Source organism: Pan troglodytes, chromosome 11, assembly GCF_028858775.2.
Source record: "Pan troglodytes isolate AG18354 chromosome 11, NHGRI_mPanTro3-v2.0_pri, whole genome shotgun sequence".
Lineage (NCBI taxonomy): Eukaryota > Metazoa > Chordata > Mammalia > Primates > Hominidae > Pan > Pan troglodytes.
In genome coordinates this window covers 55950639-55977247 of record NC_072409.2, presented here as the reverse complement: position 1 = coordinate 55977247, position 26609 = coordinate 55950639, and the positions used below count along the sequence as shown (strand labels likewise).

At 37.7% G+C, this 26609-nt stretch overlaps 1 long non-coding RNA gene across 1 annotated transcript; it reads right to left on the bottom strand.

The window, feature by feature from the left end:
* Window positions 1–1413: 1413 nt before the first annotated feature.
* LOC107976856 (uncharacterized) lies at window positions 1414–25489 on the bottom strand. The gene is made up of 3 exons (XR_001721141.3): window positions 25374–25489; window positions 9416–9531; window positions 1414–1728 (listed from the first exon to the last, which is right to left on the bottom strand). It is a non-coding gene; the product is annotated as an uncharacterized LOC107976856 (long non-coding RNA).
* Window positions 25490–26609: the final 1120 nt, after the last annotated feature.

The window sequence follows — 26609 nt, the reverse complement described above, 5'->3', positions numbered from 1 at the left end:
TAGCCTGGCGTGGTGGTGGGCGCCTGTAATCCCAGCTACTTGGGAGGCAGAGGTAGGAGAATCGCTTGAACCCGGGAGGCGGAGGTTGCAGTGAGCCAAGATCACACCATTGCACTCCAGCCTGGGTGACAGAGCGAGACTCCATCTCAAAATAAATAAATAAATAAATAAATAAATTAATAAATAAATTAAATAAAATAAAATAAAAGCAGTTAAACCATTCAGATATCCATATGGAAACATTGTGGATCCGTACTTACGCCTTACACTAAATTCATCCCAGTGGGATTAAAAACTTAAATTTGAAACAAAATATGTGAGTCATTTAGTAAAAAGAATAAGAGAATTTTCTTATGAATACTGTCTGAAACAAAACCACAATAGGAAAAGATAATTTAACTCTTCCACATTGAAAAGAAAAAAATCTCTTTTTTTTTTTTTTTTGAATGGAGTCTCACTCTGTCACCCACGCTGGACTGCAGTGGCGCAATCTAGGTTCACTGCAAGCTCAGACCCCGGGTTCACGCCATTCTCCTGCCTCAGCCTCTTGAGTAGCTGGTACTACAGGTGCCTGCCACCACGCCCGGCTAATTTTTTGTATTTTTAGTAGAGATGGGGTTTCACCGTGTTAGCCAGGATGGTCTCGATCTCCTGACCTAGTGATCCGCCCACCTTGGCCTTCCAAAATGCTGGGATTACAGGCATGAGCCACCGCGCCCGGCCAGAAAGAAAAAACATCTTAAAGAAAACCTAACAAAGTGACAACCAATCTTCAGACTGGTAGAAAGTATTTGCAATGTACACATGCCACAAAAAATACCCAGAAAATAGAAGGAATTTCTAGTATCAGGAGTATATTTTATTGATTGCCTTGAATGCTCAATAAGATCAAGAAACATGGAAATTTATAAAACTAAATGAAAATTCATTCTATATTCTTGAATACTATAATTCACTGAATTATGTATATAGTAATATGTAAGATAATAATATATAACTCATGATTTTAAGCTTTTCCATTTTCTTTTCTTTTTTTTTAAGACGGAGTCTCACTCTGTCGCCCAGGCTGGAGTGCTGTGGCACGATCTCGGCTCACTGCAAGCTCTGCCTCCCGGGTTCACGCCATTCTCCTGCCTCAGCCTCCCCAGTAGCTGGGACTACAGGCGCCTGCCACCGCGCCCGGCTAATTTTTTTAATTTTTAGTAGAGACGGGGTTTCACCATATTAGCCAGGATGGTCTGAATCTCCTGACCTCGTGATCCGCCTGCCTTTGCCTCCCAAAGTGCTGGGATTACAGGCGTGAGCCACTGCACCCAGCCTCCATTTTCAAATTGATAGATATATTCAGTGCATTTCCCCTAAAAATTTTCACTGTGTTTTTTGAGTATTTAAACAACTATTAATAATTCTTACCTTCGTACAAAAAAAGTCAAAGGCCGAAGAATTGAAAACAAATCTGTAGAATAAAAATAATAATAATAAGATGTAAGGAACTGCCGTACCACCAATCAAAATTCATAATGTTAGCCTTCAAGACAGCATGGGGCAAATCTCCTGATAGATGAAATAGCCCAAAGGAAAAAAAATAGAAGTCCAGTAAATGACTCAGAATTGAGTCGATAGATATTTATGGCAGATGGAGCACTGTACATCAGTGGGGAGACATAAATACATAGGACTGGGGCACTTGCTCTTCCAAATTCTTCATGACTCCCTCTTCATTGAGCCCTGAGGGAAATGGAGAGAGAGAAAAGTAAGTCGGGGACAGGTGAGACCATTCACTCCCAGATGAACCTGTATTTCCACATCTTCAACTTAGCCTCGTTAAGTGATTTTGCAAACAAGCTGAGAATACCAGATGGCTATGGTTCGCTTTGTTTGTGTATCTCCCCAATGCCAATGTGACTGCTTCAATAGACTATGTCACAGATAATGTTGCTTGTAATATTTGACATGATGTGAATTTTTATTCAAGTTAAGCAACAGCCATGAGAGACAATCACAGAGAGCCTATCCATGTGTTTCTGACAAAGGTTCCTTTTTTATTGTTTTATGTTTATCAAGAGATTTCTTTTGACACATGTACTTTTTAAAATTTTTTATTTTGAAATAATTGTAGATTCACATGAAGTTGCAAAAAGAAAAAAAGGTACGCAAAGGTCCCTTATACATTTCACCAAGCATAGGATTATTGTTGAGAATATGATAAATTGCACATTCAGCCTACATAGATAAATGTTCTATGGTTCTACTAGATATATGGTTCTACATAGATAAACGTTCCCAGGTCTCTGGGGCTCTCTCTTACAGAGAGGCTAAGCATGCTTTCTAACACAATATGCTAGACATAGCTGCAGTATTAGTCATTCAATTATTAAACTTAATAAAACTTCAAAAAATATTGTATGGCATATGTGTGTGTGTCTGTGTGTGTATACACACACAGACACACACACACACACAAATGCAAAAGACTAATACTCTATTGTACCAAATTATATTTAGAGAATTCAAGAGAAGCAACCCCTGTGTAGACAAAAGATGCCCAGATTGTTCGTATGTTTCAAGGATATGTGAAGGAGTTTGACGACTGCTTTCTCATTTGGAGAGAAACTAAGCTGACGCTTGCAGTGACTTATTCTACATTAGTTCGTAGATCTTGGTGATTCAATTGCCTCTTCTGACAATTTTCTTTCTCAGAGAACCCCAATAATCATTTCTCATGTGCTTAACCATCCCCAGGATCTTCCTATGTAAAAGCCATTCTCTATCATATCTTTATACTTAAGGAAAGTTTGAGTACAGAGTACAGTCCAGTGGGGCCAGTGTTTTCCAGCCAGGTCCTGTGGCCAAAACTTTCTACAATGGCATCTTAAATGCAATTAGCAGAAGGCTGATACCTCCAGAAGTAACAACCAAGTTGCTCACTTAGAGTTTCAGGAAGTCAGAGTTCATTCGTGGGCAAAGGATGCAGGTTACAGAGATTGTTCTTATAGGTTAAGAAAAGGAAAGAAAACCCAGCAAAGTCAACCATCTTTCTGGAAATGTTGAAAAAATGTGAGAAAATTCCATTTTTTTTTTTTTTTTTGAGACGGAGTCTTGCTCTGTTGCATTTTTTTAGTAGAGACGGCATTTCACCATGTTGACCAGAATGGTCTCGATCTCTTGACCTTGTGATCTGGTTGCCTTGGCCTCCCAAAGTTCTGGGATTACAGGCATGAGCCACCATGCCAGGCTGAAAATTCCATTAAATTTTAACTGTAGAGCTTCTTGCTCACCCCTAGGAGTTAGAAACTTGAGAAGGCAAGCTCATCCAGAGTTGGACAAGTCCCAGCTTTAAATAGAGTCTCAGGGAATGAGGTCAAGTCTTTGCTGGGAGTCTTGTAGATGATACACATGCAGGTCACTATTCTGAGTGGAGAGTTTTCTAGCACCTAGTGTTTGTGACACTCTTGTTGGAAACAAGTTGGAAAAAAGAGATCTCTGTAAAATTTGAGGGAGCTAAGTCTAAATCTGACTCATAAACCCATCAGAAGCAGCTACCTTGTGAATTTAAACAGCTCTGGGAGAAATTGTGTGAATGGAAAAATAATTCCAAGTTGTTGAGTCTAAGATCACTGTCTTGAGTCCTGGGTTAGATATAGACATACAAGGTAAATGATGTAGAAAGAGAAACTCTAAGCTGGTCATGGTGGTTCACGCCTGTAATCCCAGCACTTTGGGAGGCCAAGGCGGGTGGATCACCTGATCGTCAGGAGTTCAAGACCAGCCTGTCCAATATGGTGAAACCCCGTCTCTATTAAAATTACAAAAATTAGCTGGGCGTGGTGGCGGGCACTTGTAGTCCCAGCTACTCAGGAGGCTGAGGCAGGAGAATCGCTTGAACCTGGGAGGCGAAGGTTGCAGTGAGCCGAGATCATGCCACTGCACTACAGCCCAGGCAACAGAGCAAGACTCCGTCTAAAAAAAAAAAAAAGAAAAGAAAAAGAAAAAGCAACTCTAAACTCTTAATATCTGAGTTAGCCCAATTCTTCAAGGTTCAGGAAGATTTAAAGAATCACTTTTACTTTAAGGGTTAAAATAAAAAGATTCCTGAAGAGTTTTGTCATAATCCCATTAGTTACCTGCATAGTTTCCTAGCTTAAGACCTGGGGGAAAAATTGACTCAAATCTAAACTATCTTTAGATTAGGAGCATTAAAGAAGCTGCATCCTGGAAGAAACATTCCAGACACAGTTGGACAAATAATTCAATAGCTGTCTACAAGGCTGTCTATACATTTTAGGGAATCCTTCAGTGCTTAAGAGACAAATCTCACTTATTCCTCAGTCCCTTAACAGCTTTAAGAAGAATTCTCAATTTCCCCGTGCCTGCAATGGCTCTGTGTGGTAGCACAGGTAATGCCTAGGAGGAGAAGCTTGGAAAATTGTAAGACCTGGGGGTTATAAGCTTCATAATTTGTTCAGACATCCCATGATATTTTCCTGCTGCTCCAATCAAGGTTAGTGTTCAGGGTCGGACTGCAGGATCATTTCTGAGATCAAAAGGCAAAGCAAAGGGAAGGGCAATGCAGTTGCAATTTGTGCAAGAAGTTAAAAAGAGAAATTTATTCTCAAGCAAAATGATTTTTCATTTATTCATTTTTACTGAGTTTAAACAGATTTTTGGGCAAGTTTAGCTATCACAGCTGTGATTGTCACACCCCTCTGTCTCTGTCTGAGGCCCTGGAAAAGAAAGTAACAGAGTAGGTTTAACATGTATTGCCAATTTCTCATTCCTAAGAGAAGTGAGGTATAATTGGCATACAATTAACTGCACATATTTAAGGTGTACAGTGTGATAGTATTTGACACGTGTAAAACACAGGAAACTCATTAAAAGTCAAGAATTAATATCTGTCACCCCAAAATGTTCCTGTTGCCCTTTGGCAAGCCTTCTCTTCCACTCCTCTCTATCAAACCAGGGTAGAAGGGTCTTACATGTTTTGTTGCTCAAATTTATCCCTAAGTATTTGATATTTTGCTGCTATTGTAAATCTCCTGGCTATTTTTTTTTTTTTTTTGTATTTTTAGTAGAGATGGGGTTTCACCGTGTTAGCCAGGATGGTCTCCATCTCCTGACCTCGTGATCTGTCCGCCTTGGCCTCCCAAAGTGCTAGGATTACAGGTATGAGCCACTGTGTATGGCCTATAAATCATAATTTTAAAATACAATTTCTGATTGTTCATTGCTAGTATAAGGAAGAAACTTTGTATAGTCGTATTCTATCCTTCAACTTTGCTTAACTAATTTGTTAGTACTAGTAGCTTTATCAGCTTATTAGTTAATAATAATTAGTAGCATATTAATTTCTGGTAGTTTTTGTGTAGATTCCACAAAACTTCCTGTCATGTTACCTGAGAAACAGAAACAATTTTACTTTTTTTCCAATTCACCTGTGTGTTTTTCTCTTTTCTTTTGGCTTTATTGCCTCAATTACAATGTTGAATAGAAGTGGTAAGAGCTGACATTCTCATCTCATTCCTGATCTCAGGAGGAAAGCATTCAGTCTTTCAACATTAAGCGTGACATTACCTGTAGGTTTTTTGTAAATTACCTTAATCAGGTTGAAGAAGTTTCCTGCTAGTGCCAGTTTGCTGAGAGTTATTTTCTTCTGATTATACTGAGATAAGATCTTTTCTTTTTTAATTTCTCAATTTGGTGAACTACAGTGCTTGATTTTTAAAATTTTTATTTTATTGTGGTAAGAATATAACATGAGATCTACTCTCTTATGAGATTTTTCAGTATACAATAAAATATTGTTAACTATAGGCACAGTATTATACAGCAGATCTCTAAAGCTAATTCATCTTGCATTAATGAAATTTTATACCCATTGATAAGCAACTCCTCACTTCCCTTTCACTCCCATCCTGGCAACCACCATTCCACTCTTTGATTCTATGAATTGTACTGTTAATATTTTCACTATCTAAGATGAGCAAATTATACGGGATATGTCTTTCTGTGATTGGCTTATTTCACTTGGAATAATATCCTCAATGTTTATTCATGTTGTGCATATTGCAGAATTTCTTTTTTAATGCTGAATAGTATTTCCATTGTATGTCTATACCACATTTGCTTTATGAATTTATCTGTTAATGGACATTAATGTTGTTTCTACATCTGAGCTATTACGAATAGTGTTGCAACGAACATAGGAATGGTAATATTACTTCAAGATCCTGATTTCAATTCTTTTGGATAAATACCCAGAAGTGGGATTATTGGAGCAATATAATGGCTCTGTTTTTAACTTTTTGAAGAACGTTCATACTTTTTTTCCCATAGTAAATGCACCATCGTGTATTCCCACAAACAATGTACAAGGGTTCCATTTATCCACATCCCTTCCAACACTTGTCTTTTTTTTTTTAATAATAATCATCCTGACAGGTGTGAGGAAATATTTCATTGTGGTTTTGATTTACATTTTTCTGATGATTAGTAACACTGAGCATCTTTTAATATACCTGTGGGTATTTCTCTTCTTTGGAAAAATGTCTATTCAAGTCCTTTGCTCATTTAAAAAATCAGATTGTTAGTTTTATCTACTGAGTTGTTTGAGTTCCTAACGTATTTTGGAAATTAATCTTTTTCCCAGTGTTTTCTTATAGAAGCTTTACAGTCTCACCTTGCATTTAAGTTTTTAATCCATTTTGATTTAATTTTTGTGTATGGTATAAGACAAGGATCCAGTTCTACTCTTGCATGGAGATATCCAGTTTTCCCAGCAGCATTTGTTGAAGAGACTGTCCTTTCCTGATTGTGCATTCTTGGCACCCATGTCAAAGATATATTGACTGTATATACACAGATCTATTTCTTGGCTCCCTATTCTAACCCATTGGTCTTAAATGTCTATCTTTATGCTGTTAACATACTATTTTAATTACTATAGCTTTGCAATATATTTTGAAATTAGGAAGTGATGCCTCTAGCCTTGCTCTTCCTTCTCAAGATTGTTTTGGCTATTCAGGGTACTTTCCAATTATATATGAATCTTAGAATTGTTTTTTCTCTGTCTGTAAAAATGCTATTAGGATTTTTATGGGGTTGAATTGAATTTGTAGATTGCTTTGAGTAGTGTAGATATTAAGACTTCCAATCTATGAACACAGTATGTCTTTCCATTTACTTGTGTCCTTTTGAATTTCTTAAATTAATGTTTTGCAGTTTGCAGTGTGTCTTTTACCTCCTTGGCTAAGTTTATTCCTAAGTATTTGATTATTTTTGATAATGTTGTAAATGGGATTGGTTTCCTAATTTTCTTTCAGAGAGTTTATTTTTGGTGTATAGAAATGCAATTGATTTTTACATATTGTTTTTTATCATACTACTTTGCTGAATTGACTTATTAATTCTAACAGTTTTTTGTGGAGTCTTTAGAGTTTTCTGTATATTAGATCATGTTTAAACAGGTACAATTTCACTTCTTCCTTCTGAACTTGATGTATTTTTGTATTGATCTTGAATAATCATTCTGGGCAGGACTTTCATTACTATGTTGAATAGAAGTGGTAAAAGTGAACATCCCTGTCTTTTTCCTGATATTAGAGGAAAAGCCTTTAGTTTTTTACTTCTGAGTGTGGTGTTAGCTGTGGGATTTTCATACCTGGCCTCAATATGTTGAGGTAACTTCCATCTCTTCCTAGTTTGTTGAGAGTTTCTAACATGAAAAAGTGTCGAATTTTATCAAATTATTATTTTTAAATCTATTGAGATGATTTTGTGATTTTTATCTTTCTATTAACTGTATCACATTAATTGATTTTCATATGTTGAACCATCCCTGCAACTCAGGGATAAATCCCACTTGGTCATGGTGTATGATCCTATTAATTTGCTGTTAAATTTGGTTTGCAATTATTTTGTTGAGGATCCTTGCATCTATATTAATCAGGGACATAGACCTGTAGTTTTCTTTTTGTAGTGTCTTTGTCTGTCTTTAAATTCACATAATGCTGGCCTCGTGAAATGAGTTTGGAAATATTCTCTCCTTTTTGATTTTTTGGGAAGAGTTTTAAAATGATTGGTATTAATTCTTCTCTAAATATTTGGTAGACTTCAGCAGCAGAGTCATCAGGTCGGAGGCTTTGCTTTGTTGGGAGTTTTTTTTTTATTACTGATTCGATCTCCTTATTTACTGTTTGCCTGTTTAAATTTCCTATTTCTTTCATGATGCACTCTTGGTAGGTTGTATGTTTCTAGGAATTTATCCATTTATTCTAGGTTATCTATGGTGTATTTTTTCTCACAGCAGTTTCTTATGATCTTTGGATTTCTGTGACATCAGTTGCAATGTCTTTTTCATTTCTGTTTTTGTCTTCCTTCTTCTTAGTACACTGTTTGATTTTTAAATGTTCAAACAATTTCACATTCTTAGGATAAGCCCCCTTGGTCCTTGTGTGTTATTCTGTTTACATAATGCTGTAATTTAATTGCTAAAATTGCATTTTTTCAACTAATGTCATGAGAGATATTGTCTCTAGTTTACTTTTCTTGTAATGTCTTTGACATTTATATCAGGGTAATGCTAATTTCATACAATGAGGCAGGAAATAATTACCTTCTCAAAAATTTTCTATGAAGAGTTCATGTAAAATTAGTATTACTTCTTAAATATTTGATATAATTCACTAGTGAAGCCACTTGGGCCTGGCATTTTCTTTATGTGAAGGTTTTGTAACTACAAATTGTATTTCTCTAACAGATGTAGGGCTATTCAGATTATGTATTTCTTCTTGAGTGAGACATGGTAGTTTGTGTATTTCAAGGAGTTCATCTATTTTATGACAATTGTGGAAATCATTGACATGAAGTTATATATATTTTATTATGATTCTTTTAACATCTGTAAAACCTAAAATCATGTCACCTTTCTCATTCCTGCTACTGGCATTTTTTTCTTCTAATGCCTGATTAATCTGGCTAGATTTATCAGCTTTCTGTTGATTTCTGTTAACATGGTATGTATTTTTTAACCTCTTTGTTTCTTTATATATAAAGTGTATTTCTTGTAAGCAGCATAGAATTGGGTCTTCCTAAAAAAATTATATGACAATTCCTGACTTTTAATTGAGGTGTTTAAACCATTTACATTTAATATGATTATTTATATAGTTAGGTTTGAGTCATAATTTTGATTTTTGTTCTTTTTTCTTCTTCTTTTCCATTTGGATCAAACATTTTTATTACATTTCATCTTCCTTTCTGGTTCATTAACTATGTAAATCAAAAGTAAAATTCTAAGCCCATCAACCAATTGAATGGACCCCTCCTCTCAAACAAGGGCATTCCTAAGTTAACCTGGAAAATCAGTTCAGGCCATGATGGGTAGTAGAGGTCAGACACGCCACACTATACTCACCTTCCTTTGGAATTCAGGCACAGCTGACCAGCATTTAACATTAAAACAGAGACCTTACGACTGATGAAACAGACTCTTGGTAGCCATTAAGATACCAACATGACAGACAGCAAGCCCTAAAAGAAATAAAAATATTTTACCTCAAAAGATATTTCTTTTCTCTCCTTCTTCTTCTTTTTTTTTTTTTTTTTTTTTTTGAGATGGAGTCTCCCTCTGTTGCCCAGGCTGGAGTGCAGTGGCATGATCTTGGCTCAGTCACCACAACCTCCGTCTCCCAGGTTCAAGCGATTCTCCTGCCTCAGCCTCTTGAATAGCTGGGATTACAGGTGCCTGCCACCATTCCTGGCTTATTTTTTTGTATTTTTTGTAGAGATGTGGTTTTGCCATGTTGGCCAGGTTGGTCTCAAACTCCTGACCTCAAGTGATCTGCCTGCTTCAGCCTCCCCAAGTGCTAGGATTATAGGCATGAGCCAACGTGCCTGGCTATATTTCTTAAACATATTTTGAAATGGCCCTGCAAAGCTGTCTCTTGTGGGAAAATCTACTTTCTATAGAAAATCTCCTTTTATTTCCAGGTCTTCTTCCTGATCCGGGAGAGAATTAACTGAGTTTGGTACCTTTTTAAGTCTGATAAAAAACATTTATAATCTATTCTTTCTGAAGCCTGCTACCTGGAGGCTTTATCTGCATAATAAAAACCTTGGTCCCCACAGCCCCTTATTTTAACCCTTCTATTAATTCCAGGTCTTTAGATAAAAGCTTTCAACCAATTGCCAATCAGGAAATCTTTTAATCCACTTATGACTTGCAGGCCACAACCCCCCCACTGCCCCTTCTTCCCCCTTCACATTACTCCATGTGATGGTTAATATTGAGTGTCAACTTGATTGGAATGAAGGGTGCGAAGTGTTGTTCCTGGGTGTATGTGTGAGGGTGTTGCCAAAGAAGACTGACATTTGAATCAGTGGACTAGAAGAGGCAGACCCACCCTCAATCTGGGTGGGCACCATCTAATCAGCTGCCAGCACAGCTAAAATAAAGCTGGCAGGAGAATGTGGAAGGACTAGACTGGCTGAGTGTTCTGGCCTTCATCTTTCTCCCATGCTGTATGCTTCCTGGCTTTGAACATTGGACTCCAAGTTCTTTGGCTTTTGGACTTTTGGACTTACACCAGTGGTTTGCCAGGGGCTCTTGGGCCTTCAGCCACAGACTGAAGGCTGCACTGTCGGCTTTCCTATTTTTGAGATTTGGGAATTCAGACTGGCTTCCTTGCTCCTCAGCTTGCAGATGGCCTATTTTGGGACTTCACCTTGTGACAGTGTATACTCCTTAATAAACTCCCTTTCACATATACATTTATCCTATTAGTCCTGTCCCTCTAGAGAACCCTAATACACCCCACCTTTCCAGACCTAACCAGTGTATGTCTCACATGTACTGATTCATGTCTTATACCTCCCTAAAACATGGAAATTCAAGCTGTAGCCAGACCACCTTGGGCAAATGTTCTCAGGACCTCCTAAGGCTATGTCACGGGTATGTCCTTAACCTTGGCTAAATAAACTTCTGAATTGATTGAGACTTGTCTCTGGTATTTTTTGGCTTAAAATTATAATTCTTTATTTTGCTAATTTTGTGTTTGCTGTGGGGTAGTAGTATATATCTTAAACTTATCACAATCTAGCTTCAAGTGAATTATACCATTTCACATATACTATTCAAACCTTACAACAGTATACTTGCATTTCTCCCCTCTCAGTCTTTATGCTTTGTTGTCATATACTTTATTTGTATATACATATGTTGCAATAACAACACATTGTTATCGTTCTGTTTAATCAATTATCTTTAAAAGAAATTTACATGAGGGGAGGTTCCAAGATGGCCAAATAGGAAGAGCTCCAGTCTACAGCTCCCAGCATGAGTGACACAGAAGATGAGTGATTTCTGCATTTCCATCTGAGGTACCAGGTTCATCTCATTGGGGCTTGTTGGACAGTGGGTGCAGCCCATGGAGCGTGAGCCAAAGCTCATGGGGCATTGCCTCACCCAGGAAGCAGAAGGGGCTGGGGAATTCCCTTTCCTAGCCAAGGGTAGCCCTGACAGACAGTACCTGGAAAATCAGGACACTCCAACCCTAATACTGTGCTTTTCCAATGGCCTTAGCAAATGGCACAGCAGGAGATTATATCCTGTGCCTGGCTTGGAGGGTCCCACGCCCACGGAGCCTTGCTCGCTGCTAGCACAGCAGTCTGAGATCAAACTGCAAGGTGGCAGCAAGGCTGGGGGAGGGGTGTCTGCCATTGCTGAGGCTTGAGTACGTAAACAAAGTGGCCAGGAAGCTCGAACTGGGTGGAGCCCACCGCAGATCAAGGAGGCCTGCCTGCCTCTGTAGACTGCACCTCTAGGGGCAGAGCATAGCTGAACAAAAGGCAGCAGAAACTTCTGCAGACTTAAATGTCCCTGTCAGACAGCTTTGAAGAGAGTAGTGGTTCTCCCAGTATGGAGCCGGAGATCTGAGAATGGACAGACTGCCTCCTCAAGTGGGTCCCTGACCCCCGAGTAGCCTAACTGGGAGACACCTCCCAGTAGGGGCCGACTGACACCTCATACAGCCTAGTACCCCTCTGAGACGAAGCTTCCAGAGGAAGGATCAGGCAGCAACATTTGCCATTCTGCAATTGATCAGTAATAACAAACTTCTCCGAGCTAAAGGAGGATATTCAAACCCATCTCAAAGAAGCTAAAAACCTTGAAAAAAGATGAGATGAATGGCTAACTAGAATAAACAGCATAGAGAAGGCCTTCAATGACCAGATGGAGCTGAAAACCATGACATGAGAACTATGTGATGCATGCACAAGCTTCAGTAGCTGACTCAATCAAGTGAAAGAAGGGTATCAGTGATTGAAGATCAAATGAATGAAATGAAGTGAGAAGAGAAGTTTAGAGAAAAAAGAGTAAAAACAAATGAACAAAGCCTCCAGATAATATGGGACTATGTGAAAAGACCAAATCTACATCTGATTGGTGTACCTGAAAGTGACGGGGAGAATGGAACCAAGTTGGAAAACACTCTGCAGGATATTATCCAGGAGAACTTCCCCAATCTAGCAAGGCAGGCCAATATGCAAATTCAGGAAATACAGAGAATGCCACAAAGATACTCCTCGAGAAGAGCAACTCCAAGACACATAATTGTCAGATTCACCAAAGTTGAAATGAAGGAAAAAATGTGAAGGGCAGCCAGAGAGAAAGGTCGGGTTATGCAAAAAGGGAAGCCCATCAGACTAACAGCGGATCTCTCAGCAGAAACTCTACAAGGCAGAAGAGAATGGGGGCCAATATTCAACATTCTTAAAGAAAAGAATTTTCAACCCAGAATTTCATGTCCAGCCAAACTAAGCTTCATAACTGAAGGAGAAATAAAATCCTTTACAGACAAACAAATGCTGAGAGATTTTGACACCACCAGGTCTGCCTTACAAGAGCTCCTGAAGGAAGCACTAAACATGGAAAGGAACAACCAGTATCAGCCACTGCAAAAACATGCCAAATTGTAAAGACCATGGAGGCTAGGAAGAAACTGCATCAACTAATGAGCAAAATAACCAGCTAACATCATAATGACATGATCAAATTCACACATAACAATATTAACCTTAAATGTAAATGGGCTAAATACTCCAATTAAAAGACACAGAGGGGCAAATTGGATAAAGAGTCAAGACCCATTAGTGTGCTGTATTCAGGAGACCCATCATCTCATGTGCAGAGACACACATAGGCTCAAAATAAAGGGATGGAAGAAGATCTACCAAGCAAATGGAAAACAAAAAAAAGCAGGGGTTGCAATCCTAGTCGCTGAAAAAACAGATTTTAAATCAACAAAGATCAAAAGAGACAGAGAAGGCCATTACATAATGTAAAGGGATCAATTCAACAAGAAGAGCTAATTAACCTAAATATATATGCACCCAATACAGGAGCACCCAGATTCATAAAGCAAGTCCTTAGAGACCTACAAAGAGACTTAGACTCCCACACAATAATAATGGGACACTTTAACAACCCACTGTCAACGAGACAGAAAGTTAACAAGGATATCCAGGAATTGACAGAAACTTTCTGTCAACGAGACTGAAAGTTAATAAAGATATCCAGGAATTGAACTCATCTCTGCACCAAGCAGACATAATAGACATCTACAGAACTCTCCACCCCAAATCAATAGAATATACATTCTTCTCAGCACCACATCACACTTATTACAAAATTGACCACATACTTGGAAGTGAAGCACTCCTCAGCAAATGTAAAAGAACAGAAGTTATAACAAACTGTCTTTCAGACCATAGTGCAATCAAACTAGAACTCAGGATTAAGAAACTCAGTCAAAACTGCTCAACTACATGGAAACTGAACAACCTGCTCCTGAATGACTACTGGGTACCTAACAAAATGAAGGCAGAAATAAAGATGTTCTTTGAAACCAGTGAGAACAAAGATACAACATACCAGAATCTCTGGGACACATTTAAAGCAGTGTGTAGAGGGAAATTTATAGCATTAAGTGCCCACAAGAGAAAGCAGTAAAGATCTAAAATTGATACCCTAACACCACAATTAAAAAAAACAAGAAAAGCAACAACAAACACATTCAAAAGCTAGCAGAAGGCAAGAAATAACTAAGATCAGAGCAGAACTGAAGGAAATAGAGACACAAAAAACCCTTCAAAAAATCAAAGAATCCAAGAGCTGGTTTTTTGAAAAGATTAACAAAATAGACTGCTAGTAAGACTAATAAAGAAGAAAAGAGAGAAGAATCCAATAGATGCAATAAAAAATGATAAAGGGGATATCACCACTGATCCCACAGAAATACAAACTACCATCAGAGAATACTATAAACACCTCTATGCAAATAAACTAGAAAATCTAGAAGAAATGGATAAATTCCTGGACACATACACCCTCCCAAGACTGAACCAGGAAGAAGTTGGATCCCTGAATAGACCAATAACAGGCTCTGAAATTGAGGCAATAATTAATAGCCTACCAACCAAAAAAAGTCCAGGACCAGATGGATTCACAGCCAAATTCTACCACAGGTACAAAGAGGAGCTGGTACCATTCCTTCAGAAACTATTCTAATCAATAGAAAAAGAGGGAATCCTCCCTAACTCATTTTATGAGGCCAGCATCATCCTGACACCAAAGCCTCGCAGAGACGTAACAAAAAAAGAGAATTTTAGACCAATATCCCTGATGAACATCGATGCAAAAATCCTCAATAAAATACTGGCAAACCAAATCCAGCAGCACATCAAAAAGCTTATCCACCATGATCAAGTGGGCTTCAACCCTGGCATGCAAGGCTGGTTCAACATATACAAATCAATAAATTTAATTCATCATATAAACAGAACCAAAGACAAAAACCACATGATTATCTCAATAGATGCAGAAAAGGCATTCAACAAAATTCAACAGCCCTTCATGCTAAAAACTCTCAATAAACTAGGATTGATGGGATGTATCTTAAAATAATAAGAGCTATTTATGACAAACACACAGCCAATATCATACTGAATGGGCAAAAACTGGAAGCATTCCCTTTGAAAACTGGCACAAGACAGGGATGCCCTCTCTCACCGCTCCTATTCAACATAGTGTTGGAAGTTCTGGCCAGGGCAATCAGGCAGGAGAAAGAAATAAATGGTATTCAATTAGGAAAAGAGGAAGTCCAATTTTCCCTGTCTGCAGATGACATGATTGTATATTTAGAATACCCCATCATCTCAGCCCAAAATCTCCTTAAGCTGATAAGCAACTTCAGCAAAGTCTCAGGATACAAAATCAATGTCTAAAAATCACAAGCATTCCTATACACCAATAACAGACAAACAGAGAGCCAAATCATGAGTGAACTCCCATTCACAATTGCTTCAAAGAGAATGGAATACCTAGGACTCCAACTTACAAGGAATGTGAAGGACCACTTCAAGGAGAACTACAAACCACTGTTCAACAAAATAAAAGAGGACACAAACAAATGGAAGAACATTCCATGCTCATGGGTAGGAATAATCAATATCGTGAAAATGGCCATAGTGCCCAAGGTAATTTATAGATTCAATGCCTTCCCCATCGAGCTACCAATGACTTTCTTCACAGAATTGGAAAAAACTACTTTAAAGTTCATATGGAACCAAAAAAGAGCCTGCATTGCCAAGACAATCCTAAGCCCAAAGAACAAAGCTGGAGGCATCACACCACCTGACTTCAAACTATACTACAAGGCAACAGTAACCAAAACAGCATGGTACTGGTACCAAAACAGAGATAGAGACCAATGGAACAGAGCAGAGCCCTCAGAAATAATACCACACATCTACAACAATCTGATCTTTGACAAATCTGACAAAAACAAGAAATGGGGAAAGGATTCCCTATTTAATAAATAGTACTGGGAAAACAGGCTAGCCATATGTAGAAAGCTGAAAGTAGATCCCTTCCTTACACCTTATACAAAAATTAATTCAAGATGGATTAAAGACTTAAATGTTAGACCTAAAACCATAAAAACCCTAGAGGAAAACCTAGGCAATACCATTCAGGCCATAGACATGGGCAAGGACTTCATGACTAAAATACCAAAAGCAATGGCAACAAAAGCCAAAATTGACAAATGGGATCTAATTAAACTAAAGAGCTTCTGCACAGCAAAAGAAACTACCATCAGAGTGAACAGGCAACCTACAGAATGGGAGAAAATTTTTACAATCTACTCATCTGACAAAGGGCTAATATCCAGAATCTACAAAGAACTTAAACAAATTTACAAGAAAGAATCAAACAATCTCATCAAAAAGTGGGCAAAGGATATGAACAGACACTTCTCAAATAAGACTTTTATGCAGCCAACAGACACATGAAAAAATGCTCATCATCACTGGCCATCAGAGAAATGCAAATCAAAACCACAATGAGACACCATCTCACACCAGTTAGAATGGCAATCATTAAAAAGTCAGGACACAACAGGTGCTGGAGAGGATGTGGAGAAATAGGAACACTTTTACACTGTGGGTGGGACTGTAAACTAGTTCAACCATTGTGGAAGACAGTGTGGCGATTCCTCAAGGATCTAGAACTAAAAATACCATTTGACCCAGCCATCCCATTACTCGGTATATACCCAAAGGATTATAAATCATGCTGCTATGAAGACACATGCACACGTATGTTTATTGTGGCACTACTCACAATAGGAAAGACTTGGAACCAACCGAAATGTCCAAAAATGATAGACTGGATTAAGAAAATGTGGCACATACACACCATGGAATACTATGCAGCCATAAAAAAGGATCAGTTCATGTCCTTTGTAGGGACATGGATGAAGCTGGAAACCATCATTCTGAGCAAACTATCGCAAGGACAGAAAACCAAGCACCACATGTTCTCACTCATAGGTGGGAGTTGAACAATGAGAACACTTGGACACAGGCCCCCATCACACACTGGGGCCTGTTGTGGGGTGGGGGGAGAGGGGAGGGAGAGCATTAGGAGATATACCTAATGTAAATGACAAGTTAATGGGTGCATCACACCAACATGGCACATGTATACATACGTTAAGAAACCTGCATGTTGTGCACATGTACCCCAGAACTGAAACTATAATTTAAAAATAATAGTAATAATAAAAAAGAAATTTACATAATAAGAAACAAATATTTACTCATGTAGCTGTAATTTCTGATGCTTTTCATTCCTTTGAATAGAGGTAGATTTCACTGGGTGTCATTTCCTTCCACCTGAAGAATTTCCATTAGCATTTCTTTGTTATATGGTTCTGCTACTGATTTCTTTTCGCTTTTGCATGTCTGAAAAGCTCTTTATTTTGCCTTCGTTTGTGAAAATCTGATTTCCCTGAGTACAAATACTATAGAACTATTTCAGTACTTTTATTTTCTTTCCGTATTATAGAAAAGCTATACTTGTTTTCTTGATTGCATTTCTTTCAATGAGGAATATGCTTTCATTCTTTTCTCATTCTTTGTTAGTTTGTATCTCATGTGCTCCACATCTGGATGCATTTAACGCTGTCCATCAGTAGTCTTAAACAATGTGACTTTAATGTGCCTTGTAATTTTTTCATGTTTGAGTTTATTGAGATTTTTGGAATTGTGAATTTGTAGTTACCATGAAATTTGTAAATATTCAGCCATTGTGTACTCAAATATTCGTTGTTGTTTTTTTTGTTTGTTTGTTTTTTGAGACTGAGTCTCGCTATATTGCCCAGGCTAGAGTTGAATTAGCACAATCTCGGCTCACTATAATCTCCACCTCACAGTTTCAAGCAATTCTTATGCCTCAGCCTCCCAAGTAGCTGGTATTACAGGCCCCCACTACTACGCCCAGCTAATTTCTGTATTTTTATTAGAGACAGGGTTTCACCATGTTGGCCAGGCTGGTCTTGAACTCCTGACCTCAAATGATCCGCCCACCTCAGCCTCCCAAAGTGCTGGGATTACAGGTGTGAGCCACTGCACCTGGCCCTCATTTTTATTATTCTCCTCTTTACTACTTTTTGGGAACTCCAGTCTTACATATATTAAGCTGCTTGCAGTTTATCTAGCTTACAGATTCCCTCTTCATCATTTTCAGTCTTTTTTTAAATCTGTGTGTGACATGTTGTATAGTTTCAGTTGCTATGATTTTTATTCATGAATCTTTTCCTTTGCAATGTTTAATCTGCTGTTAATCTAATCCAATGAATTTTTACATCAGATATTGTATTTTTACCTTTAGAAGTTTTATTTTAGTGTTTGTATCTTCCATGTCTCTCCTTAATGTATATAGCTTTTCATCTACCTTCTTAAGCAAATGGAGTACAGTTACAATAGCATTTTTAAACCATTCATAATTGAAGTGATTATTGATATAGGTGGAGTGATATCTACTATGTTTGTCATTGTTTTCTGCTCATTGAATTTGCTGTTTGTTATTTCCTACTCTTTTTCTGTCTTCTTTTTAATTGATCATTTTATATGATTCCATTTTATTTCCTTTCTTAGAATAGTAATTACACTTCTCTTAAAAAGGTTTTTAATGGTTGCTCTACAGTTTACAATATACGATTCTGTACTCTCAGTCCACTTTCAGATGTCATTATATTACTTTGTGTACAGTATAGGTACCTCATACAGAATATTCTCAACTTCTCTCTCATGTCCCTTGTAATACTGCTATCATTAATTGCACTTATTCATATTTGATAATCATGCAATACATTGTAATACTATTATTTTTAAATGTTATGCTTTACACAGATTAAGAATAATAAAAGATTTAATTTTAATACCATTTATTCCCTCTCCAATGCATTGCTAGGCATTCTTCATTTCTGTTACTATATTTTTATTTCTAGAGTTTTCTTTCTTATTGTGGTAAAATATGCATAACATAAAATTTATCTTTTTGACGATTTTTAAATATTCAATTCAGTGGCATTAAGTGTATTCACATTATTGTGCAATTATCATAACTATCCACCTTCAGAACTTTCGTGTCATCCCAAAACTGCGCATTAAACAATAACTCCGCATTCCTCCAACCCTTTCCCCAGGACTTGGTAACCATTCTTCTACTTTTTGTCTCTGAATTTGACTATTCATGTATCTCATGTAAGTGTAATCATACAATATCTCTCCTTTTATGTCTCATTTATTTCACTTAGCATAATGTTTTCGAGGTTCATTTATGTTGTGGGCCGAACTGTGTATCTCTAAAATTCACTGGTTGAAGTCCTGACCCCCAGTACCTCATAATGTGATATTTGAAGAAAGAACGTTTAAAGAAGTAATCAAGGTAAAATGAGGTCATAGAGATGGATATGAAGCTAATATGAGTGGTGTCATATTGAAGAGATTAGGACACAGACACACACAAAGGAAAGACCATGTGAAGACAGAGGGAAAAGACAAATACCAATAAACCTTGGAGAGTCCAGGTACGGTCTGTAATTCTAGCACTTTGAGAGGCCGAGACAGGCGGATCACGAGGTCAGGAGATGGAGACCATCCTGGCTAACACGGTGAAACCCTGTCTCTACTAAAAATACAAAAAATTAGCCGGGCGTGGTGGCAGCGCCTGTAGTCCCAGCTACTTGGGAGGCTGAGGCAGGAGAATGGCGTGAACCCGGGAGGTGGAGCTTGCAGTGAGCCGAGATCGCGCCACTGCACTACAGCCTGGCCGACAGAGCGAGACTCCGTCACAAACAAACAAACAAACAAGCAAACAAACAAACAACACAAGGGAGGCCGAGGCGGGCGGATCACGAGGTCAGGAGATCGAGACTATCCTGGTTAACACGGTAAAACCCCGTCTCTACCAAAAATACAAAAAATTAGCCGGGTGTGCTGGCGGGTGCCTGTAGTCCCAGCTACTCCAGAGGCTGAGGCAGGAGAATGGCGTGAACCCTGGAGGCGGAGCTTGCAGTGAGCCGAGATCGCGCCACTACACTCCAGCCTGGGCGACAGAGAGACACTCTGTCTCAAAAAACAAACAAACAAACAACAACAACAACAGAATTAATTGAGCACTTTATGAAATACTTTTTATATTATACTATTTCTTCCTTTGAGAAGTACCATTATTAGTGCACAACCGATCACCATAGCTTAAAATCAGATTACAAAATACAAGCAAAATACTTAACAATAGGAAAGTTCACCCCTAAGCATTTCTTTATGACACTTTTAGCCATATGAACTCACCACTATTTATTAGAATGCAATATCTCAAAATAGAATATGGTATAAAACTGGTTTTTTCAAATAAATACATAACAAAAATTATTAAAATATATAATTTATAAAATCTAAATGTTTACTGATACATGTTGTATTTAATGTTAATATATCCAAAAAGTTTAGGCTCAAACTTCATAATAGTGACCCTTTTTTCTCAGCTTCCCCCCCAAAAAAAATCATAACCCTTGTGTATTTCTCTACTTTGTTCACAGATACAAAGGCCAGCCAGATGGAGCTGGTCAGTGTTCCCAGATCTTAAGTGCAGTGACTCAAATCTAATAAAAAAGCATTTGGAATACAGCATTGATAAAGTTGTATGACTGTACAGGGAAACATTCTGCTTGTAGCCATGAGATATGAACTTCTGTTTACTACTTCTTCTAATAGTTACTAGAAATATGAGAGCCAATAGACCCTTTATTTTTATTTCACCCTTTCCTCTGAGTTGTATTAAATGACATTTTGAATGTCAAATGAATCTGATATCTGCAGTCAAACATAACAGCATCAATGGTAAATGTGGCCAAGGAGTCAGGTATGTCAATTCTGAGTGAATTAATCTGTTTGTGCAAATGATATTTATCATTACCTATGATCAGCACTTTTAGCTTTATCATATCATAATTTACCCAATATGTATAGGTGTCAACATGTGTGAAGATAGGCACCAGATAAGCAAAAGACTCATTAAGATGTTGCCATAGATTAATCCTACAGAGTAGAAGCATTTGGCTGCTCTGATTTTTAAGATCCCTGCTTTAGAGCCTAGAAAATGTCATGAAAATGAATTAATCATTTTTCTTTTCAGTATCGTCAACAATCTCTAGTATTGGAGATGTTATGGGAAATGACTACCTGCTTGTAATTCCATTTTTAGTCAAAACTAATACAGAAGTATTTGCCTAGATTTGGAAAAACCCAAATGTAAGTCAGTGGCCTAATCTCTAACGGGTTGAATAGCCTATTGTAGATGAGATCTTTTCCAGTAAGTGTTGTCTTCCAGATTTTCATGTCCTCTCGCTAATGTTTTCCAAGGTAGAATTTGGGCATATGAGGGCTCATGTAAATTCATGGCATTGAGTGGGTGGAGAGAGTTTCTTGGGACATATGAGTATCTGTGTTGGTCTCCACTGGTCAGGTCCTTCAGTCCTTAGGTCCTTAGATGACATCACTAAGGTATAGTTAATCTATACTTAATCACAGGTGTTTTCTTTAACACCACTTCCAAAGTCTGTGGTTGCTACATCCCACTGGCCATTCAGTTGGTATAGGCCATACTCCCAGAAACAAGTACATCGCCCTTTGCTGATGGGTGCCACATCATTTCTGCTGATGCTATAGGCACTCCAAACTCTGATTGTAAGGCCTACCTGATTGCTGGCATTGAGTAGCATTTCTGCCCTTGACTACAGACTCAATTAACTTCCTGATCATTTCCTCTGTTAATTTGTACCCAGATTCTCAGCTAATATATGTGTTGTCTTGAAAGACATGTGAAAAACTCTGTGCCAGAGGGAAAAGAAGAGCTCTGGATGGTCTCACTCTGGTAATCAAATGCTTCCACTTCCACTCACAAGTCATTGGGCAGAATTAGTTACATAGTTCCACCCTACCTCAAGTGGACAGGAATTACAATTATGCTGTGTACCTGAAAGGGAAAAGAACCGGAAACATTTGTTGAACAGGCTACCACAAGTACCCTGCCAAGTGATCTCCCTTCAAAAACTCAAGTAGGAAGATAAATTAAAGTCATCATCTCTTCTTCACTTGTTCCTCAGTGTAGCTAAGAAGACTTGACTTCTGGGACTTTAGCTCTGATACAGGAGTTTAGATACGTGTCTCACCTCCTGAACTTTCTGCCTTCATCCCCTTTTCATTCTCATAATCTGTCATGACCAGAAAGAGGGGACGCCTTTTCTGGGCTGATGTGGAACTACATGGCCTCTTATTCTCCTTTTTTTGGATTGGTATTGCAATAAGGTAAAATGATGGCTAGGGAACATGATTTACTAAGAAGAAGAATATTAAACACATTTACTGTTTTCAAATATGATCCTGTTACATCTGAGTTTATACTCCATACAGCATTTTATGTACAATATTTCCTACAATATTGTCACAAACATTACATACCTAACAATAAGCTTTTATTCACTTTGTTTAACTTATTATTTGCTGATGATGCTTTACTCACTCCCTCTGGGAAGGTCTGCCTTCTTTCCCAATCGTATGTGGACATCTTTACAAGGCAATTCGAGTTCTAAAATGTTTGTATATCAAATTCTACTGTTTCTTTTCAAAATAATTTTATGTCTTAGGTGATATGTGCATAGATTTATAAAGTTATTAATTCAATAGCCCATAATGAACCTTTGGGACATAACACCATGACATATTTGTTCAACAATTTTAAATTATTTCTTAATATTATAGATTATTGTGATGAAGCATATTAATCCTACAGTCTTTTCATCTCCCTGTAGTCTTCAATTCAGCATTAATGGAGATATTTTCAAGCACCACAGGACTTGATGCAGCTAACTTGAAGATAAGCTTTTGGGGAGTTTCCTGTTATCTTTGCACAGTGGCCTTTGTGAGTAGGCCCTTTCAATGTTGTTAGATTCTCTCTAAGAAACACATGTATTAGAAACACTATAACTGTTTCTACTATGAAGATCTAATGCCACTCCTTTGCTCATAAGGTATGTGCTCAACTAAAAATGTTTCTTTGACAATGCACTAAGATTCTTCTAAAGCCTATAGGACATATTATCATTGCATCTATGTAAGAATACCATTCAAAGGAGCAATGAAACAAAAAGTTGGTTCTTTGAAAAGAGAAACAAAATTGATAAACTGCTAGAAACCAAGAAAAGAGAAGAGACAAAATCAGAAATGAAAAGAAGACTTACAAGTGATACCACAGAAAAACAAAATTTCATCTGTGACTATTATGAACAACTACATGCTCACAAACCAAAAAAATCCCGAGGAAATGGCTAAATTCCTGGAAACATACAACCTCCTAAGATTGAAGAAGGAAGAAACTGAAAACCTGAATAGACCAATAATGAGTAGCAGGATTGAATCAGTAATAAATAAATTTCCCATGGAAAAAAAAAAGTCCAGGACCTGATGGATTCATAGCTGAATTCCATAAAATGTACAAAGAAGAACTAATACCAATCTTCCTGAAACTGTTCCAAATAATCTGGGAGGAGGGACTTCTTCATTACTCATGTAACAAGGCCAGTATCACTCTGATACTAAAACCAGACAAAGACAAAACAAAACAAAAAAAGAAAACTACATGCCAATATCTCTGATAAACATAGACACAAAAATCCTCAACAAAATACTAGCAAATGGAATTCAAGAGCACATCAAAAAGGTAATACACCATGATCAAGTGGGTTGTACATAAGGAATGGAAGGATAGTTCAACATATGCAAATTAATAAATGTGATACATCACGAAAATAGAATGAAGGATTAAAAACCTCAATAGATGCAGAAAAATCATTTGATAAAATTCAGCATCCCTTCATGATAAAAAAAACCCCTCAAATAACTTGACATGGAAGTAACATACCTCAAATAATAAAAGGCTTATATGACAAACCCACAACCAACATCATACTGAATGGGGGAAAGGTTGAAAGCATTTTCTCAAGAACTGGAACAAAACAAGTATTCCCACTTTCACCACTCCTATTTGATATAGTATTAGAAGTCCTAGCCACAGCAATCAGGTAAGAGAAAGAATTAAAAGACATTCAAATTGGAAAAGAGAAAATCAAATTATTTCCGTTTGCTGATGATAGGATTACATGTCTAGAAAAACCTAGAGACTCCACCAACACACTCTTGGATTTGATAAATGAATTTAGTAAGATTATTTAGTAAAATTGATACAAAAGTAATATACAAAAATCAGTAGCATTTCTATACACCAATAACAAACTAGCTGAGAAGGAAATCTTATTTACAAGAGCTACAAAAAATAAACTACCTAGGAATACATTTAAGCAAGGAGGTGAAACATCTCTACAAGGAAAACTATAAAACACTGATGAAAGAAACTGTCAATGAGACAAACGAATGGAAAAATATTCCATGCTTATGGATCAGAAAAATTAATATTGTTAAAATGACCCACTTTGGGAGGCCGAGGCAGGCAGATCACGAGGTCAGGAGATCAAGACCATCCTGGCTAACACAGTGAAACCCCGTCTCTAAAAATACAAAAAAAAAAATTAGCCAGGTGTGGTGGCGGGCGCCTGTAGTCCCAGCTACTTGGGAGGCTGAGGCAGGAGAATGGCATGAACCTGAGAGGCGGAGCTTGCAGTGAGCTGAGATCACGCCTGGGTGACAGAGCAAGACTCCATCTCAAAAAAAAAAAAAAAAAAGACCATAATGCCCAAAGCAATCTATAGATGAAATGCAATCCCTATCAAAATACCAATGTCATTTTTCACAGAATTAGAAAAAACAATGTTAAATCCTTATGGAACCAGAAAAAAGAGCCCAAATAGCAAAACCAATTCTAAGCAAAAAGAACAAAACTGGAGGCATCACGTTACCTGATATGAAATTATGTTACAAGGCTATGGTAACCAAAACAGTGTAATACTTCTGTAAAAACAGACACATAGATCAATAAAACAAAATACAGAACCCAGAAATAAAGTGACATAGTTACAGCCAACTGGTCTTTGACAAAACTAACAGGAAGAGACACTGAAGAAAGGACATCCTTTTCAATAAATGGTGCTGGGAAATTAGATAGCCATATGCAGGAAGATAAAACAGAACCTGAGAGGTGAAGCCAGCTGGACTTCCTGGGTCGAGTGGGGATTTGGAGAACTTTTCTGTCTTAAAAGAGGATCGTAAAATGCACCAATCAGTGCTCTGTAGCTAGCAAGAGGATTGTAAAATGCACCAATCAACACTCTGTAAAATGCACCAATCAGTGCTCTGTAAAATGCACCAATCAGCAGTAGCTAAAAGTAGCCAATCACGGGGAGGATTGAAAAAAGGGCACTCTGATAGGACAAAAACCAAACATGGGCAGGGACAAATAAGAGAATGAAAGCTGGCCACCTCAGCTGGCAGTGGCAATCTGCTTGGGTTACCTTCCATGTGTGGAAGCTGTGTTCTTTCGCTTTTCACAGTGAATCTTGCTGCTGCTCACTCTTTGGGTCCATGCCACCTTTAAAAGCTGTAACACAGTGAAGGTCTGTGACTTCATTCTTGAAGTCAGCGAGACCACCAACCCACTGGCAGGAACCAAATCTGGACACAGACCCTTATCTCTCACCATATGCAAAAATCAACTTAAGATGTATTAAAGACTTAAATATAAGACCCAAAACTATCAAAATACTAAAAACCTTGAGAAAATTCTTCTGGACATTGGTCTAGGCAAAGAATTTATGACTTAAGACCTAAAAGGACAGGGAACAAAACCAAAATTAGACAAATGGGACAATTAAACTAAAAAGCTTCTGCACAGCAAAAGAAATAACCAGGTGTGTAAACAGACAATGCACAGGAGAAAATATTTGAAAACTATTTATCCCATAGGGGACTAATATCCATAATATAGAAGAAGCTCAAACAACTCCCTCAACAACAACAAAAAGCGCAAACAAGGTCAGGCATGGTGGCTCACGTTTATAATCCCAGCACTTTCAGAGGCCAGGAGGACTGGACCACTTAAGGAGTTTGAGACCCGCCTGGCCAACATAGCGATAGCCCGTTTCTACTAAAACTACAAAAATTAGCCAGGCATGGTGGTGGGCACATGTAATCCCAGCTATTCGGGAGGCTGAGAGGCAAGAATCCCTTGAATCTGGGAGGTGGAGGTTGCAGTGAGCCAAAGTTGCACCACTGCACTCCACATTGCACTCCAGCCTTGGCGACAGAGGGAAACTCTGTCTAAAAAAATAATTAAAAAAAAAAAAGAAAAAGAACAAATAATGTTCTTTAAAAGTGGTCAAAGGATATAAATAGACATTTTTCAAAAGAAGACACACAAATGGCCAGCATGGGCATATAAAAAAAAGTGCTCAACACTAATCATCAGAGAAATGTAAATTAAAACCATAATAAGATATCATCTTCATTAAAATGGCTATTATTAAAAAGATAAAATGTCTCATCTGCTATGTTGGTGAGGATATGGAGAAAAAGGAATGTTTATATGCTGTTGATGGGAATATAAATTAGTACAACCTTTATTGAAAATAGAGATTTCCCAAAGAACTAAAACTAGAACGACTGTTCGATCCCACAACCTTACTACTGGGTATCTACTCAAAGGAAAATAAATCAATATATCAAAGAGGTACCTGCACTCATGTTTCTTG